Here is a 19,610-nt window from a genome sequence, read left to right on the forward strand (position 1 = left end):
CCATCACAAGCTCTCACGGTCAACAAAGGATATTCCTTCTCCCAGGAAGACCCGATCAGACTCGGAATCCCGGTTACAAGACATTTCGACAATGGTAAAACAAGACCAGCAAAGCCGCCCGATGTGCCGACAAATCCCGATAGGAGTCGCACGTATCTCGTTCTCAGGGCACACCGGATGAGCCAGACGTCGGGTTGGCATAGACCCTGGTTGCCCAGGGGGCGCCGGACATCGCTTGGTTTGGACTAGCACTCGGAGGAGAACTGGCCTGGGGGGTAAATAAAGATGACCCTCGCGCTCCAGAAACCCAAGGGAAAAAGGCTTAGGTGAGGCAAATGGTAAAACCAAGGTTGGGCCTTGCTGGAGGAGCTTTATTCAAAGCGAACTGTCAAGGGGGTCCCATAAATCACCCAACCGCGTAAGGAACGTAAAATCAAGGAACATAACACTGGTATGACGGAAACTAGGGCGGCAAGAGTGGAACAAAACACCAGGCATAAGGCCGAGCCTTCCACCCTTTACCAAGTATATAGATGCATTAATTAATTAAGAGATATTGTGATATCCCAACATAATACTGTCCATCATGGAACAATCTTCAACTTCATCTGCAACTAACAACGCTATAAGAGGGGCTGAGCAAAAGCGGTAACATAGCCAAGCAACGGTTTGCTAGGAAGGGTGAAAAAGGTTAGAGGCTGACATGGCAATTTGGGAGGCATGGTAAACAAGTGATAGGTAGCGCAGCATAGCGATAGAACGAAGCAACTAGCATAACAATGATAGTAGTGAGATCCAAGGTGACGGTCATCTTGCCTGAAATCCCGCAAGGAAGAAGAATGATTCCATTAAGAAGATGAAGCCACAAAGATGAACCAAGCATAGACGAATGAATCCTCACGATCGCAACGAAACAAGAACTATCGAGAAGAAGCGCAACCGGAAAGAAGCAAACAACATGGTAAACACACAACACATAACCATGACATGATGCACAACCAAGCATGATGCATGACAAAGACTATAAGAGGCTACTCATGGCAAGAGATGATGCATACAGGAGCAACACATCAAAGCAAGTTTAAATGAGGCCGGAAACAACATGTAATAATTTCGGTAAGTCCTCATATGCAAATTTCTAAATAGGTCCAGATCTGAATAAACCTTATGTTCAAGTTGTTAAGCAGCAATTTAAGATGCACCAAGATGATCTACACGAAATTCTAGTCAAGTTTCATATAAAGTTCATTAAGTTCGGAGCTACGGCCTAAAAGATATGAGCAAAACAATTTAGACATGGCATTAGAGCAAAATGCACTCAAACATCAAGCAAACACACTCAAAACAAGGATGCAACAATATAAGATGAGACTACATGCAAATCTAAGAAAGTTTCATATAGAGCATGCTCAAAACGGAGCAACGGTTCAACACATACACTCTATACAAATTTAATGGACAAGTCGTCCAAAACAGCAACTAGGCATCTAGCAAGCATCAAAACAATATGCTACAACATCTCAACGTGAAAACAAAAGGCATGCGCATGAAATACAGGTAAAGCATGACAAAACATGAACACTGAGCTATCTCCAGAAAACACTATAACATGCTCAAAAGGACATGGCAAGATTGCAAATTATAACAGTTTCAAACTTAGCAGTAATAACATCAGGTTGCAATGTTTATAGCTATCAAACAACATACTACATGAACTTATCATGGCAAAAAAGGCATGGCATGTTAATACTAAAGACAAAGAACAAAACTTCCTTACTTAACTAATTCCAAAGATCAACAGCAAAGATGGTAGCATCCATGCAAACATGGCAAATGATATGACAGATTCAGAAAAATGGTACATGGAAGGAACAACGGTAAGTAGGGATGTTGGTGAGCTTGTACCACTCACCACAGAGCAATACATGACATTACAAGGTGACTAACACTAAGAAGATACATTTATGAAGCTAAGCATGGCAAGAGGAAGTTCATAGGGTGCATGGATCACTAGCAAAAAAATGGCAAAACTGAACTTAATGTTAACTGGCTGACAGCAACATTATTTAGCAACTTGAGAGCAAGATTACAACAAGCTATGGAAGGCTAGACATGCAACCAAGGGCATGGAAGGATAGATCATGATATGTGTAACAAAACATCATTAGTGAATATCTCCAGATTATGCATAGAGTGACTTGTAGCAGCAGGTTTACATAGCATCATGATATAACAGATTCAGCCTAGCAAAACAGTAACAACAAGTACCCTACTTCACAAGCTTGATGCACCCACTACAAGGCTCACAAAAATACATGGATTGCACCACTGTAAAGATGGCATGATGTAGCTCAAAACTCATGTAGACATCAAGCTCATAGGATGCACACACAAAATGCAATGAAAAAGACAAAACAACAAGTTCTGTTAACAGACAGCAGTTAACATCATATAGCACTCTTGCAACGATGATTAGGGCATCAACATGAACTCAAACAAGCATGGCACAATGGAACAAAATGAAGAGCATCTCACGAACGGGACAACGCCAAGTGGCGGCGGGGGAGCTGTCTGTCACAGAAAACGGGGGGAGCGGCGGCGCTGCGGGTAGGAGAATGGTAGGGGCTAGGTTAGGGTAGGTTTAGGCCATTTCTGGCAGGGGGAGGGGTCTATATATAGTAAGGGGGCTAGGGTTTGGCGTTTTGGAGCATTTTGGAGCCTCCGATCACCATCGGACGGTTCCGAACGCGAGGGGGGGTTAGGCTGGGCCTAGGAGGGGTTAGTGGGCTGTGAAGAGAGGGCTTGGGCTGAGGGGAGAGAAGAGAAGTGCAGCCCGACGGCAGTTTCGGATACCAAAACGTCCGACGAAGATACCGGCAACGGTACCGCTATATGTTTAATGGTTGGGCTATCCAACGAGCTCCGAATGTGGCGAAACTTGGCAGGTTGTCTACCTACACTATAATAAGACCGCACGCCAAGTTACATCCCATTCCGCCACTTATAAAATAATATTTCGGAGGTGCTGCGGGCGCGTGCGAGTGTGGTTGGGCTCAGAACAGACAACGGAGAGAACCGGGGGAACCCGAACGGATGCAAGTCTTGAAAAACATGCAGATGAAATGCAGATGATGACATGGCAAAATGCAACACGCAAGCAAATGACATGGCAACAACAACGAATAGCTGGAAGACACCTGGCGCATCGGATCCGGGGCGTTACAACTCTCCTCCACTAAGAAGAGATCTCGTCCCGAGATCTTAGAAACGAGACGGAAGAGAAAGATGAAGAGGTGAAATAAGACCAGCAGAAAGAAGAATACCAAAATCGCGAGAAATCGGGTAGAAAAGAGGAATGACGAGAAACAAAAACTCATGGAATAAGGCAGACTCTGAAACCACTCCGGTTAGAACAAGATAGAAAAGGAATGAATAAAAGAATTTCGGCAACACTCTGACTGAAAATGGAAGGATTAGAACATGAACTTCACCCAATGAGATGGCACTTGATGAGAAGAACAATGCAATGCCTCCGAAAGAATTGAAAGAATTGAATGAAAAGAACTTAGAAGGAAGGCTTGAACGGAGTTGTTGAGAAAATCAACAATGAAAGAATAAGCTTGTTGTGGACTTATCAAAAACATCCCAAAACTTGAGGTGAAATTATACCACAACCAAATGTCTGAATGGCTGAGAAGAACGAAGAAATGCAAAACTCCACTTCAAAAGAAAACGGAGAATTAATTGCACTTTGAGAAGCAAGAAGAAAGGATACTTGAACTCCACCAACAAGATCTTGATGAACTCTTGAAGAATGAATTAAGTCATGAATAACTACCATGAAGAACTTCGGTGACAAAAGGATGATGAGATAGAATGAAGGAAGAAAGAATAAGGGAAGGAAGGGATTACTCACTTGGATGAAATAAGAATAAGAATTACGTTATGCTTATCCTCGTCAAATTTAATTGATGACAATCGGATTTGGCATGCAACTTATTCCCCTTGGAAAGGATTGAGAAGTGACATATCGCAACTTGAGAAGGTCTTCATGAACCACCGGTAGGATTGAAAAGAACGAATGAATAGATACGATAACAACAGAAAGAATCTTGAACGAACCACCGTAAGAATTCGAAAGGATTGATGAAAGAGAATGAATCACCGGGGAGAATTAGAAGAACAAATATGCTTGAGGGGATTTAGATACAAAAGAACGAAGAGATAACAAGTTGATTAAAGAATACTTGACAGACGCACCGGGGTAAATATAGAATGATAGCTGGAATGATGGCCTCCGGTGAAAAGAAACGAAAAAACAACAACTCCTGACATACTCTGGATGGATAAGAAAAGGAATATCTGACAAATGGAATAGTTCGAGAGGATAACATGAAGCTAGAACCGCGAACCTTCGAGAGAACGGACAAGATTTTAGAGGAAAAACTCTTCTTCGGTCTTTAAAAGTTGAGAATGACGACGAGAAAGAACACAAAAATTGTTGAGATACTCCAGGAGAATGAAAAGAGGAAAAAGGTTCAGCGACAGATGAAAAGAAATTGAAAATGATCTTGGAGAAGGCATGTGACTGATGGGATCCATTCTTACATCACACTTGAAAAGAATCTGAGAATAACTCGGGAGAATTAGAAGAGTCAGGTAAGATCCTGGGAAAAGACCTGTGGGTTAGGGCCCACTAAAGAGAAAAACACCATTGGAAAGGGATGTTGAACACATAGATGATGCACCGAAACAATTGAAATATTTAAATGAGGTGATAACCTTGAATTAATTCGAACACAGGTGAATCTCCTGAGATGTCTTGCACACTCCGGAAGGATAAACTGGCGAGAGGCGAACGAGCAAGGAAAACACTTGAGCCGAGGGAAAGAATATAATCACTACCGAAAAATGGAATTGAATCCACCGGAGAAGATAAAGAGATGAAGAATGTCCACCGAGACGAGAATTCACCGGTTGAAATGATTGAGGGAAGACTGAAGAGACTCCACACGAATGGAATTGATGCTTGAAACAGACTCGGTGGGCTGCGGCGGCGGGAGGCGCTGGCGGGGACACATGGGGGTGCCTGGTTGGTGGAGGATGGTGGCTGGCAGCGGCGCGACGAACGGGACGGCGCCAAGTGGCAGCGGGGGAGCTGTCTGGCACGGAAAACGAGGGGAGCGGCCGCGCTGCGGGTAGGAGAAAGGTAGGGGCTAGGTTAGGGTAGGTTTAGGCCATTTCTGGCAGGGTCTATATATAGTAAGGGGGGCTAGGGTTAGGCGTTTTGGAGCATTTTGGAGCCTCCGATCGCCATCGGACGGTTCCGGACGCGAGGGGGTTAGGCTGGGCCTAGGAGGGGTTAGTGGGCTGTGAAGAGAGGGCTTGGGCTAAGGGGAGAGAAGAGAAGTGCAGCCCAGCGGCAGTTTCGGATACCGAAACGTCCGACGAAGATACCGACAACGGTACCGCTATATGTTTAACGGTTGGGCTATCCAACAAGCTCCAAATGTGGCGAAACTTGGCAGGTAGTCTACCTACACTATAATAAGACTGCACGCCAAGTTACATCCCATTCCGAGAACATTTTTATGCCACTTATAAAATAATATTTCGGAGGTGCCGCGGGCGCGTGCGAGTGTGGTTGGGCTCAGAATAGACAACGGAGAGAACCGGGGGAACCCGAACAGATGCAAGTCTTGAAAAACATGCAGATGAAATGCAGATGATGACATGGAAAAATGCAACACGCAAGCAAATGACATGGCAACAACGACGAATAGCTGGAAGACACCTGGCGCATCGGATCCGGGGCGTTGCAGTGAATGCTAGAGGTGCACAAGTTTGATCAATGATAATTTCAATCACCTTTTCTAGCATGTTTATATGTCATAACAGTAGTTCATCTCATAAAACATTTCATGATAAAGTAGCAAGCTATTCACATGTTAAAGCATAGACCATAAACTTTTTTGAAAACTAGCAAACTTCATTCTTAGTCATCAAACAATTGCAATTCATCTTATTTTCAGGAAGGGTCTATGTCAGAGCTTTAATTTAGCAAACTTCACATACTCAACTATCATATAGTCTTCTACAATTGCTAACACTCACGCAATACTTGTGGTTATGGAGTTTTAATCATACACAGAGAAATATAGGGGCTTATAATGTTGCCTCCAAACGTATTCACCTTTGGGTGATGTCAACAATAATAGTTCATGCTAATTTACATCCAATTAGATATATATATATATATATATATATATGACAAATTTTATCTACAAGCAGGGGTAGTTACCTCCTAATTATCCACCGTCGATGTGCAACAGGACAGATCGGGTTTGCGGGCGCATGAATCTGTTCGCATGCAACCTAGTTTTCTAATTAAGTAATCGGCCGATTTACAGGTAGTTTAAACAACCCACTTGATTGTCGCTGCATGCATGCCTGTTGCATGCGCTAGTCCGTTCGATCCATAGTAGTATCATTTTTTATAGAATCTATAGAGTAGTATGTTGACACGTTAACTGGATTAACACGTCTTGTAATTATGTGTATGTCTACTAGCTTAGAGTGTTGTTGGCCGGCCATGGTACCGAAATATGCATGTTTAACAGAGAATTTTCAAGTTATTAGTTAAAGGGATTAATGAAGAGATGAGTATATTCATCTAATCTCAGGAGTATATGAATCTAAAAAGGAGTATATCACAAAAAAGGAAGTTGAAAAGGGAGTATTTTTCATACTATCATACTCCTTTAGTTTCATATAGTATGTAGTACTCTCTCTGTTCCTAAATATTTGTCTTTCTAGAGTTTTCAACAAGTGACTACATACGGAGCAAAATAAGTGAATGTACACTCTAAAATATGTCTATATACATCCGTATGTGGTAGTCCATTTGAATCTCTAAAAAGACAAATATTTAGGAACGGAGGGAGTATATCACATCACACAAAAAATGTATGCAGTATATCACTGAACATTTTTTTCTAGAAAGGTAGTATCGAGTATATATGAACTAAGGTAGTATGGAGTTCATATAGTATGTAGTATATCACTGAACAATTTTTCTAGAAAGGTAGTATATGACCGAAATGGAGTATGAAGTATCTTTTTTTAATAGTGCGAAGTATATTTCTAGAAAGGTAGTGTGGAGTATATAAACAAGAGTGGTATGGAGTATGTCAACAAAAAACAAGAGAGTTTTTCTTTTAATTAAGTTGCAAAAATATAAAACTATAGGATTAACATACTCCCTCCGTCTCAAAAAAATGTCTTAATCTTTGAGACACTTATTTTGGGACAGAAGGAGTAGTATATTTTATCATTCATGTGTACACATCATGTATATGTATAGATACCTCAACTTGAAGTATGTTGTATGTAAACCGTCCTAAAAGAATACTCCGCACACCATTCTAGTGACCATATAGGTATTGTCATCATAGGCTACAATCAGTACATTTCACTAACATGAACAATAGTGGAGTCCAATGATCGATTGTATCTATACAATCCTGGCCGCCGGCCTGCTGATATACACAAGGCAAAACGAACTAGTTCTACTAAGGACAAGCCATGGAGATTTAGAACGTGCAAAACATCTAGCTAGATACTCATGATACGTATGCATGTCTTGTAGCCATTGTTGCCGCTGGATTATGGGGTAGCAGATCAGGTATGTATCTGGTGTTGATGAAGGCGGCGTATATTTCAGTGATCTCTGACACCTTGCGCACTCGACGGCCGCGGCGGATTACACAGCTTGGTTCCTTAGGAGTGAGTCGATGCAGCTAGCGTTGTGCTGCAAACGGGGAGCCAATACCAGATTTGAGGGACATCGGCGGCATCGGCGTCGGCCATGCTGGCAGGCCGGATGACGGGGTGCATATCGGATAGCTGAAAAATCCACCAGCCAATAAAATACGTAAGTGACTCGCTAGTGCTTCCGGAACATTAATGAAGATAAAAGGAGACGATCTAGCATGAAGATTATACATGGAACGACGAAAATCACAAACAAACAAAGAATCTCACGGGATGCATGGATGGAAATTGCAGGGCCATACCGAATACCTTATTTTTTTGTTGATAATTGCCCCAGATCCCATTATTTCGGTGCAGATGTGATTTGGAGAGAGAGATCTTTGTATGGCATCCATCCAGGAAAGGTTGCGCCATAAAAATTGGGACGTCCGGCCAACAACTAATCGGGTTCAAGATTAATTACGTTTTACTGTGCCCGACCCGTTTAGGAATGCACGAATCTGAAAGAATCTAACGGCAATAGAGATGGAGGTAACTACCACCTAGTGGTAGGATGTATTTTCCCTATATATATATATATATATATATATATATATATATATATATATATAGAGAGAGAGAGAGAGAGAGAGGACGACAGTTTGGGATACCTAGGTGCCCAGGCACCTTGCCTATCCGTCGTTGGATCGTGTTCAGCGGCTGATTTGGCAACAAATGTAAATGCCTTAATTACTAGTTAATTTGGCAGGTTTTAATTCTTTAACCATTCCATGCATGCATGTCACCTCATAGAAAAGGAAGGAGATTAAAATACCATACTGAATAAAAATTAGCACTTATTGTAAATACTCGTGTATTTTATGTAATTTCAGTAGTAGGTATAGACATACACACCACATAATTGGGTATATACATACTCGTACATATACTTTTTTGCATGGTAACCACATATATACATAATTTCGTTACTTGGTATATGCATACCCACATATGTAAATAAATTTTTAGTAGGTATATGCATACGTGTATGTATATAATTTTCTTAGTAGGTATATGCATACCCACGCATGTATATAATTTCGTTACTAGCTAGAACATAGAATAATTTATTATATGCATACCCGCGTATTAGATACTCATATTGAATTGTTAGGAAACAAAAAAAGAACATAGTAGTTCAGAAAATAATTTATTGGGTATATAATACCCGCTTATGTGCATAATTTCATTAGTAAGTATTTGATACCCGTATTAGATAGTTAGGAGGCAATAATACGTGTATTAGATACCCACAGTAGGTCAGAAAAAATAAACAATAATACGATTTATTGTATGGCAAGTCTTGCATGCCTAATATTTAAAAATGGAAACAAAATGTAAGCATGGAAAGCCTTGCATGAAGAATAGTTAGGAAAAAAATCAAACAATCATTGTGCAGCGATACCTACCTAAAACAATCAAGGTGCCCGGGCACCTAGGTGTCCCAGATAATTTACCCTATATATATATATATATATATATATATATATCAGGATCACCCTAACACAAAGTGCTTGCCAAAGGATAAAATGAAAAAGGGAAAGGTGAAGATCACCTTGACTCTTGCATAAAGTAAAAGACACAAAGTAAAAGATAGGCCCTTCGCAGAGGGAACCAGAGGTTGTCATGCGCTTTTAGGGTTGGATACAGAAAATCTTAATGCGAAAGAACGTCACTTTATATTGCCCCTTGTATATGGACCTCTATTATGCAGTCCGTCGCTTTTATTGCTTCCATAACAAGATCGTACAAAGCTTATTTTCTCCGCACTAATAAGTCATGCATATTTAGAGTTCAATTTTTATTGTTTGCACCGATGACAACTTACTTGAAGGATCTTACTCAATCCATAGATAGATATAGTGGACTCTCATGGCAAAACTGGGTTTAAGGATATTTGGAAGCACAAGTAGTATCTCTACTTGGTGCAAGGAATTTTGGCAAGCATGAGGGAGAAAGGCAAGCTCAACATGTTTGAATGATCCATGACAATATACTTTAACTGAAATGTGAGAAAATATAACCCATTACGTTGTCTTCCTTGTCCAACATCAACTCTTTAGCATGTCATACTTAATGAGTGCTCACAATAATAAAAGATGTCCATGATAATATATTTATATGTGAAATCTCTCTTCCTTCAATATTCTTTCATGAATTGTTCAAATGACCAATATAATGCTTGCTAACCTCCAATAAATTTACAACATCTACTTCTTAGATGTAAAGTCATTACTCCCCATGGGATAAGAAAATAAAACATATATAATTTCAGATTTATGACATTCAACTCATTCAACCATTTACTCATAGGATATAAGTGAAGCACAGGAGCAAATGATAAACTACTCCAAAAAGATATAAGTGAAGATCAATGAATAGTTAAATAATTATGTAACTATGTGAAGACTCTATCTCATTTAAGGATTTCAGATCTTGATATTTTATTCAAACAGCAAGCAAAACAAAATAAAATGACATTGCAAGGATAGCACGACTCATGTGAAGAAGCAAAAACTTAGGCTCAACCGATACTAATCGATAATTGTTGAAGAAGAAATGTGGGATGCCTACCGGGGTATCCCCAAGCTTAGATGCTTGAGACTTCTTGGAATATTATCTTGGTGTGCCTTGGGCATCCCCAAGCTTGAACTTTTGTGTCTCCTTAATTCCTCTCATATCATGGTTTCTATTTTTATAAAAAGCTTCATCCACACCAAACTCAACAAGAACTCGTAAGATAGGTTAGTATAAACCAATGCAAAACCTTATCATTTTCTACTTTAACAAATTACTAACATTATTATTCAACATTGCATACTAAATTTCTCTGCATATTTAATACTCCTATCCTAAAATAAAATCATTAAACAAGCAAGCATATGCAAAAAAATGCAAACATAACAGCAATCTGCCAAAACAGTATAGTCTGTAAAGAATGCAAGATTCATCATACTTCCCTAACTCCAAAAATTATAAGAAAAATACTACACTGTAAAAGATTTATCAGAGCTCAACATGCAAAAATATTTAGCATTATATCCTTCTCTGACTTTTCTAGGGAATTTTTGCAACAGCGGTAAACTTTCTGTTTTCAAACAGCAACACGTATACATGCAAAATAAGCATGGTAAAGGCTATCCTTGACATTTTTATTGAAAATAAGGATGCAAAACATTATTATGAATAACAGGAAGCAAATACTAACAAAATAAAATGATGCTCCCAAAACACATATCATGTGGTAAATAAAAATATAGCTCCAAATAAAGTTACTGATGAAAGAAGACGAAAAAGGGGATGACTTCCGGGGCATCCCCAAGCTTAGGCTCTTGGTTGTCCTTGAATATTACCTTGGGGTGCCTTGGGCATACCCAATCTTAGGCTCTTACAACTCCTTATTCCATAGTCCATCGAATCTTTACCCAAAACTTGAAAACTTCACAACACGAAACTCAAAACAAAACTCGTAATCTGTATCAATCGTATACTTATGGAACTCCAAAAATTCTAAAATAAATTGGTGGACCTGAGGAATTTGTCTATTAATGATCTGCAAAAATAAAAAACCTAAAAGAACTCTCTGGTAAAAAATGGCAGCTAATCTTGTGAGCGCTAAAGTTTCTGTTTTTTTACAGCAAGATCATAAAGACTTCACCCAAGTCTTCCCAAAGGTTCTACTTGGCACAAACACTAACTAAAACATGAAACCACATATAACCAGAGGCTAGATGAATTATTTATTACTAAACAGGAACAAAAAGCAAGGAACAAAAATAAATTGGGTTGCCTCCCAACAAGCGCTATCGTTTAACGCCCCTAGCTAGGCATGATGATTTCAATGATGCTCACATAAAAGATAAGAATTGAAACATAAAGAGAGCATCATGAATAATATGACTAGCACATTTAAGTCTAACCCACTTCCTATGCATAGGGATTTTGTGTGAAAACAACTTATGGGAACAATAATCAACTAGCATAGGAGGGCACAACAAGCATAGCTTCAAAATTTTCAACACATAGAGAGGAAACTTGATATTATTGCAATTCCTACAAGCATAAGTTCCTCCCTCATAATAGTTTTCAGTAGCATCATGAATGAATTCAACAATATAACCAGCACCTAAAGCATTCTTTTCATGATCTACAAGCATAGAAAATTCACTATTCTCCACATAAGCAAAATTCTTCTCATTCAGAATGGTGGGAGTATCATAAGAGACTTGAATACTATAAATTGTTTCCACATTAAAAGAGTAATGTTCAGAAAAAGGGTAATCATAATCATGACAAGTTTTATAAATATAATCATCACTACTTTTTATAGCATAAGTTTCATCACAATAATCATCATAAGTAGCAACTTCGTTCTCATCATAATCGATTGAAACCTCTCCCAAGATAGTGGAATCACTAAATAAAGTTGACACTCTTCCAAATCCACTTTCGTAAATATTATAAGATTCAACATCCTCCAAAATAGTGGGATCACTACTCCCTAAAGTTGACACTCTTCCAAACCCACTTTCATCAATATAATCATCATAAATAGGCATGCTATCCTCATAACAACTTTGCATATCAAAACTTGGGAGGCTAAAAATATCATCTTCATTAAACATAGCATCCCCGAGCTTTGGACAATCATTAATTTCAGCAAATATATTCTCAAATATTTCATACTCATCAAACATAGCAACCCCAAGCTTGGGCCTTTTCATATCATAAGCATAATCATTCTCATCATTAATAGTATGGATAGCACCAATAGTATAGCAATTACCATCATCACAATGAGTAGTAGGAGCAATATCATTTGAGAGGGATACCTTTTTACCTTTCTTGCTCCTTCTCTTCCTTTTCTTCTTCACATTATGTGTGGGTTCAACCTTCTTTATTAATGGGATTCGTTGAATAGAAAGCTCCTCCTCGTTACCTGATTCATCATAAGAAATAATAGGAGGATATTGGGAAGTCTCTTCCCTTTCATTAGTATTCTCATCATCTTCTATTTGCTTTATTTTCTTTAGGTAATGGGCAATATAAGGATTTTCAATGTAATTCACCGTACAATACATATAAATCTTCTCTAGATCAAAATCAAGGAGTTTCTCAAGGGCAAATTCTGGAAGATTCTTAGTTAAACGTTTCAATTCTTCATAACCCAAAAGCAAACTAAGTTCATTATAATGTGCAAGGGAAATCAAATCATCACAATTTTTGGACACGATTCGATCATGAAATAATTTTCATAGGAGATGTAGATGACCACGTTCATTGCATACTTCACAAGTATGGCAAAGGAAATGTAAATTTTCAGCACTCCCATTTAACTTTTCTTGCAAAAAATTAGTTTCTAAATGCCTATGCCTCTTGCAATATGTATCTTCTCTATTCGGTGTGTTCATGCAAACATGCACTCCACAAAAGTTGACATGCTTATAGGAGATATTTTCATCATGACTAGAGCAATCATCATTAGTACTATGGATATTCAAAGAGTTCATACTAACAACATTGCATTCATGCTCATCATTCAAAGATTTAGTGCAAAACATTTTATAGATTTCTTCTTCTAGCACTTGAGCACAATTTTCCTTACCATCATTCTCACGAAAGATATTAAAAAGATGAAGCGTATGAGACAAACTCAATTCCATTTTTGTAGTTTTCTTTTATAGACTAAACTAGTGATAAAACAAGAAACAAAAAGATTTGATTGCAAGATCTAAAGATATACCTTCAGGCACTCATCTCCCCGGCAACGGCGCCAGAAAAGAGCTTGATGTCTACAACACAACCTTCTTCTTGTAGACGTTGTTGGGCCTGCAAGTGCACAGGTTTGTAGGACAGTAGCAAATTTCTCTCAAGTGGATGACCTAAGGTTTATCAATCCGTGGGAGGCGTAGGATGAAGATGGTCTCTCTCAAAAAACCCTGCAACCAAATAACAAAGAGTCTCTTGTGTCCCCAACACACACAATACAATGGTAAATTGTATAGGTGCACTAGTTCGGAGAAGAGATGGTGATACAAGTGCAATATGGATAGTAGATAAAGGTATTTGTAATCTGAAATTATAAAAACAGCAAGGTAACAAGGGATAAAAGTGAGCGTAAACGGTATTGCAATGATAGGAAACAAGGCCTCGGGTTCATACTTTCACTAGTGCAAGTTCTCTCAACAATAATAACATACATAGATCATATAACAATCCCTCAACATGCAACAAAGAGTCACTCCAAAGCCAGTAATAGTGGAGAACAAACAAAGAGATTATGGTAGGGTACGAAACCACCTCAAAGTTATCCTTTCTGTTCTACCTATTCAAGAGTTCGTAGTAAAATAACATGAAGTTATTCTTTCCGCTCAATCTATCATAGAGTTCATACTAGAATAACACCTTAAGAGACAAATCAACCAAAACCCTAATGTCACCTAGATACTCCATTGTCACCTCAAGTATCCGTGGGCATGATTATACGATATGCATCACACAATCTCAGATTCATCTATTCAACCAACACAAGGTACTTCAAAGAGTGCCCCAAAGTTTCTACTGGAGAGTCAAGACGAAAACGTGTGCCAACCCCTATGCATAGGTTCATGGGCGGAACCCGCAAGTTGGTCACCAAAACATACATCAAGTGGGACATGATATCCCATTGTCACCACAGATAAGCACGGCAAGACATACATCAAGTGTTCTCAAATCATTAAAGACTCAATCTGATAAGATAACTTCAAGAGGAAAACTCAATTCATCACAAGAGAGTAGAGGGGGAGAAACATCATAAGATCCAACTATAATAGCAAAGCTCGGGATACATCAAGATCGTGCCATAGAGGGAACACGAGAGAGAACACGAGAGAGAAAGATCAAACACATAGCTACTTGTACATACCCTCAGCCCTGAGGGTGAACTACTCCCTCCTTGTCATGGAGAGCGCTGGGATGATGAAGATGGCCACCGGTGAAGGAACCCCCCCCCCCCTCCGGCAGGGTGCCAGAATGGGCTCCCGAGAGGTTTTTGGTGGCTACAGAGGCTTGCGGCGGCGGAACTCCCGATCTATCTTCTCCGTGGATGTTTTTAGGGTACGTGGGACTATATAGGCGAAAGAAGTCGGTCGGGGGGGGGGGGTGCTCGAGGGGCCCACGAGACAGGGGGGCGCACCCAGTAGGGGCCCCCCCACCCTCGCAGCCTCCTCGAGGATCTTCTGACGTGAACTCCAAGTCTCCAGGATCATATTCTTCCCAAAAATCACGCTGCCGAAGGTTTCATTCCGTTTGGACTCCGTTTGATATTCCTTTTCTTCGAAATACTGAAACAGGCAATAAAACAACAATATGGGCTGGGCCTCCGGTTAATAGGTTAGTCCCAAAAGTAATATAAAAGTGTATAATAAAGCCCTTAATCATTCAAAACAGATAATAAAATAGCATGAATGCTTCATAAATTATAGATATGTTGGAGACGTATCAGACCCGTCCAAGTGTGTGCCGGCTTGAGGGGCGACGCCGGACCTGTTGTTTTTGAAAAGGATCCGGATTCCGTTGGCTGCCCGGGGTTCATCCCCCCGACAACATTATTTATTCAGAACATGGCAGAAGAATATATATAGTGCGCATAAATTGGTAAATAGAATTTTCTACTGCCTAGGAACGGAGTCAGAAAATAAAATCACAATTGGTTTCTTAAATAGTGATCAATTAGTGAGAACAAATACCCCAATTTTGCTAAGTAATATGGCAGCATGGAGAAACTTGAAAGGACACTAACCTCGATCAGACTTTGGTCAGCTCATGACGTTGGGGAAGTAAACATCCATGCTAATTAGACCAGGCTGTGGTGCACGCACTAGAATTTTAATGCCAGCTTTCAGTTCATAACACTTAATTAGACATTTTTCTCCAAAGGTCCGCATTAAAATAGGAGTGACCATCTTTATCAAGTTTTACGCTAACCGTCATTGTAAATCCATGTTGCGTTGTTAATATGACATCCTAGGAGTCATCAACAAAGTAAAGCCCAAGATTTCCTTCTACTCCCGTTCTTGCAAAGAAAGGGATGTACTGCTTGAAATGAAAATTAAGATCTTAAATTAGATATATTGAAATAACAGAGCAAGATGCAAATATGGGAGTAACTGATAGAACAGATGAATATATAGATGAAAGCAAAGTACAAAAATGTAGAATTAAAAATAGATAATGTAGATTTGATGCAAATATATAGATAATGTAGCAACAGACGGTATGTGTTCACAAATTTAGGCCATGTCGACCATGGTAGGTTGAGATTGAACATACCAAGCGCTCCCTGAAGTTATCTGGAATGGTGAGATAGAACTTCATTTCCGACTGGCCGCGACCGCACTTGCCCGATTTGTGCTCGCACTGTGGACACGTGAATGAACACCCATGAATCAGCTAGAACAAAAATGATTCCACGGTGATCTCCGCCGGTTGATTAACAGCGATGGATGGACTGCGATAAGAGATGAGTGAATATTTTGCTAAGTTGATTACCTTCTCCATGAGAAAAATCCCTGGCCCAATCCCGCAGAAAACCCCAGTCGACCAGAGTCTAGAATGTCAGCGCAGATAGGCGGCGAAAAGAGGTAGGGGTGAAATCCTATGCCGTTTGGAGCGCAACCTACGCCCGCCAACAACAGCTGTCGAGCTTAGGGTAGTCGCCATGATAGAAGTTGATGAGGTGCAGATAAGTTGTGGAGGAGTCTGCGGCGAGTGGGTGGGGACGAAGTGGGCGAGGGTTTTATTTTTTTCCTTTTGCATGTGTGAGTGAACACACACGGTTCGTAGAGGCGACAGAGATGAATCGTGTGCGATAGTAAATCACCGAGATTGAATGAGAATCCAAATTTCCTTTGTCCTTCGTCCATGAGTTTTTTTCTGCGATGAACATAAACCCCTGCTAATCACTGTGTTCAAATTTGGCACTTTTCCGGGTTCAATTACAATATTTAGGGGATTATGTGCATTTTATAGGCATTAATGTATATAATTCAAATTCAAACAATCGGTGCTTGAAAAGGTGCACAAGAACGGTCTAGAAAAACCATACTCATGGTATTTAGTAAATTCTCAAGCCTTTTACAAGGAATGGGCAGAGATTTTGAAGGGCATGCATGGTAATCATCAACCACAAACGCATCATTTACTAGGTTATCAACTATAGAAAAATGAAATACGTGCTTGAAAAACATGACGCCTGGCATGGTGCCATGGTATGGCCTCACCGTGCCCTAGTTAAAAGCTAAGAAGGTTTGATTTATGTTGTCATGCATGCCCTTCATAAATCGAACCATCACCGAGGAAGTTCCATGCTTTCGAGAGGGAAATCACCAAGATTGAAGGGGAATCCAAATTTCCGTCCTATTTTATCATTTAGTTTTTTTTCGACGATCAACATACCGCCTCAAATGCAACATGTTCAAATTTGACATTTTCCTGGCTCTTTTACCATATTTAGGGGATTATGTGCTCTGATGATGGCGGAGTGGCTGAGCGACGACGACGGTCCCGTGCCATTGCCGATTTTGGGAGAAGCAGACCAGATAAGCTACAGGAAGGGAGGGGAAAATGCGACACAGGACTCGCCGATCGTGGGGGTTTATATATAGTAGGTTGATAAGCATTGGGATTTTGGGGGATTTCACTGAGTCGGGCGGGAAGCTTGCGCGGGAACCTGCGTGGTTGTGCGGGAACGGGCTCAGCACCGTTTGGCCAAAAGAATGCCCCCGCGCACTGCTCAAGCTTGCATTGAACGTCTGCGACAGCGGGGTGACAAGACGTGCGAGAGAAGGATGAAAGGACACGTACACATGATGAGATGAACACGGACCACACTAGGGAACTCGTCAGTGATGAATTCATCAATCGCAAACGGTTGTACACTAGCAAGCGTTTGCCCACAACACACACGACTTATTCCATCACAAACAGGTTGGGTGGATGTATGCCACATATACACATTGTCAAAAAGTAATGCGGTAGACCTTCTTTAACATATGTTAAAAAATAAAATAAAAGGGAAAACATTGTTTTTGCCACTCTAGTTTTTGCCAACTTTGCTTATGCCACTCTAGAATTTGACATCTCACTTTTGCCACTCTTAGCTTTTGACAATACATCACAAATGCCATTTCGTGGCAAAAATGATAATTTTTCATTTCACTTTTGCCACTCTTAGCTTTTGACATGTATCACAATTGCCACTCTAATTTTTTTGCTTTTGCCACGGAATGGCAAAAGTGATATATTGTCAAAAGCTAAGAGTGGCAAAACTGAAATGTCAAATTCTAGAGTGGCATAAGCAAAGTTGGCAAAAATTAGAGTGGCAAAAACAAAGTTTTCCCAAAATAAAAATAGAAGACCTCGAGGTTAAATTAGCTGAGGGAATGGGGCATTTTGGTCATTTTGATGACCAAAATGACCCATCCTATCAGCTAATTTAACATCAACACAACTTCACATCCAGTCACCCATCCCATGGCTGATCCAGCCTGAGCACACTTAACTTGAGAGTTCTCTTAGATGAGCTACTGGTGGAATAGCTAGTCCTTGCTAATGTAGGATGCCTCTTCACATCCTTATGGCGTATCCGGATGACCGCCCGTCCCCCAATGGCCAATACATGTTGTGTAGGCAGAGCATATCACATACGTCTTATTAGAAGCAATCGTCTGTGTTATTATCGGTCTTCGCATACATTTATGATTACAGACCTGTTTGCCGCGTATCACACACATCTTGTTATATTGAACCATTTATGTTCGCTTGTCTCAACACAAACAGTTCATTCGAGTGAACCGCATGCTGTATATCGCACACACCTGGTTCTGGCTAACCGTTTCTTTTGTGTTGCCTAATCACAAATAGTTCATCCTAGTGAACCGTATGTTGTGTATCGCACACGCCTTCATCTGGTTGTCCGTTTTGTTTGTTACTCCTCATCGCAAACAGTTAATTGAACTGAACCGTATGCCCTACACCGCACACACAACTAAAATCTGAACCGTTTGATGCATCCGTCATCCCAAACGTTTTGGACATTTTTAACGGTTCTCTGACACCACCGTTTGCGATTATTGCATCGCACACAGTTTCTTGAAGGGTCTCTGATCGTAGTGTCACGTCAGCAGCATCCTGCACTAGTGTGGATCAAGAGTTCGAGGGATGTCATCGAGATGAACGTGTGCTGAACTCGGAGGTGCCGTACGTTCGGTACTTGGATCGGTTGAATCGTGAAGACGTTCGACTACATCAACCGCGTTAACTAATGCTTCCGCTTTTGGTCTACGAGGCTACGTGGACACACTCTCCCCCTCTCATTGCTATGCATCTCCTAGATAGATCTTGCATGATCGTAGGATTTTTTTTGGATTACTACGTTCCCCAACAGGTTGATCAAGAGTGGTCATAGTCTTTGAAGATGTGCCTAGCAAAGCATTGGAGCATGTATGAGGAAGAGAACAGAGGTAGGCTTAGAGAAAGTGTTGTCAACGCTGAAGAATATTTGAAGATGTGGGATAAAAATAGGAAGGTGGAGAATGAGCTCAGATTTTTAAAATCAGACTTTGGTAAGATGGTGTTGGCGAAGGAGGAAGCACTTTCCCAGTTGGCTAGTGCAAAACAGGTTTTTACTGAACTGAAAGCAGAGGTGGATAAGACGAGCCTGGATGATCTTGATTAGGGAAATGAATATATTATTCTAATATTGTTCTTATGAAGTTGAACTAGTTATATGTTGTACTGTGCTGTTTTCAGGTAGC

This window comes from Triticum aestivum, chromosome 5B (assembly GCF_018294505.1).
Source record: "Triticum aestivum cultivar Chinese Spring chromosome 5B, IWGSC CS RefSeq v2.1, whole genome shotgun sequence".
Lineage (NCBI taxonomy): Eukaryota > Viridiplantae > Streptophyta > Magnoliopsida > Poales > Poaceae > Triticum > Triticum aestivum.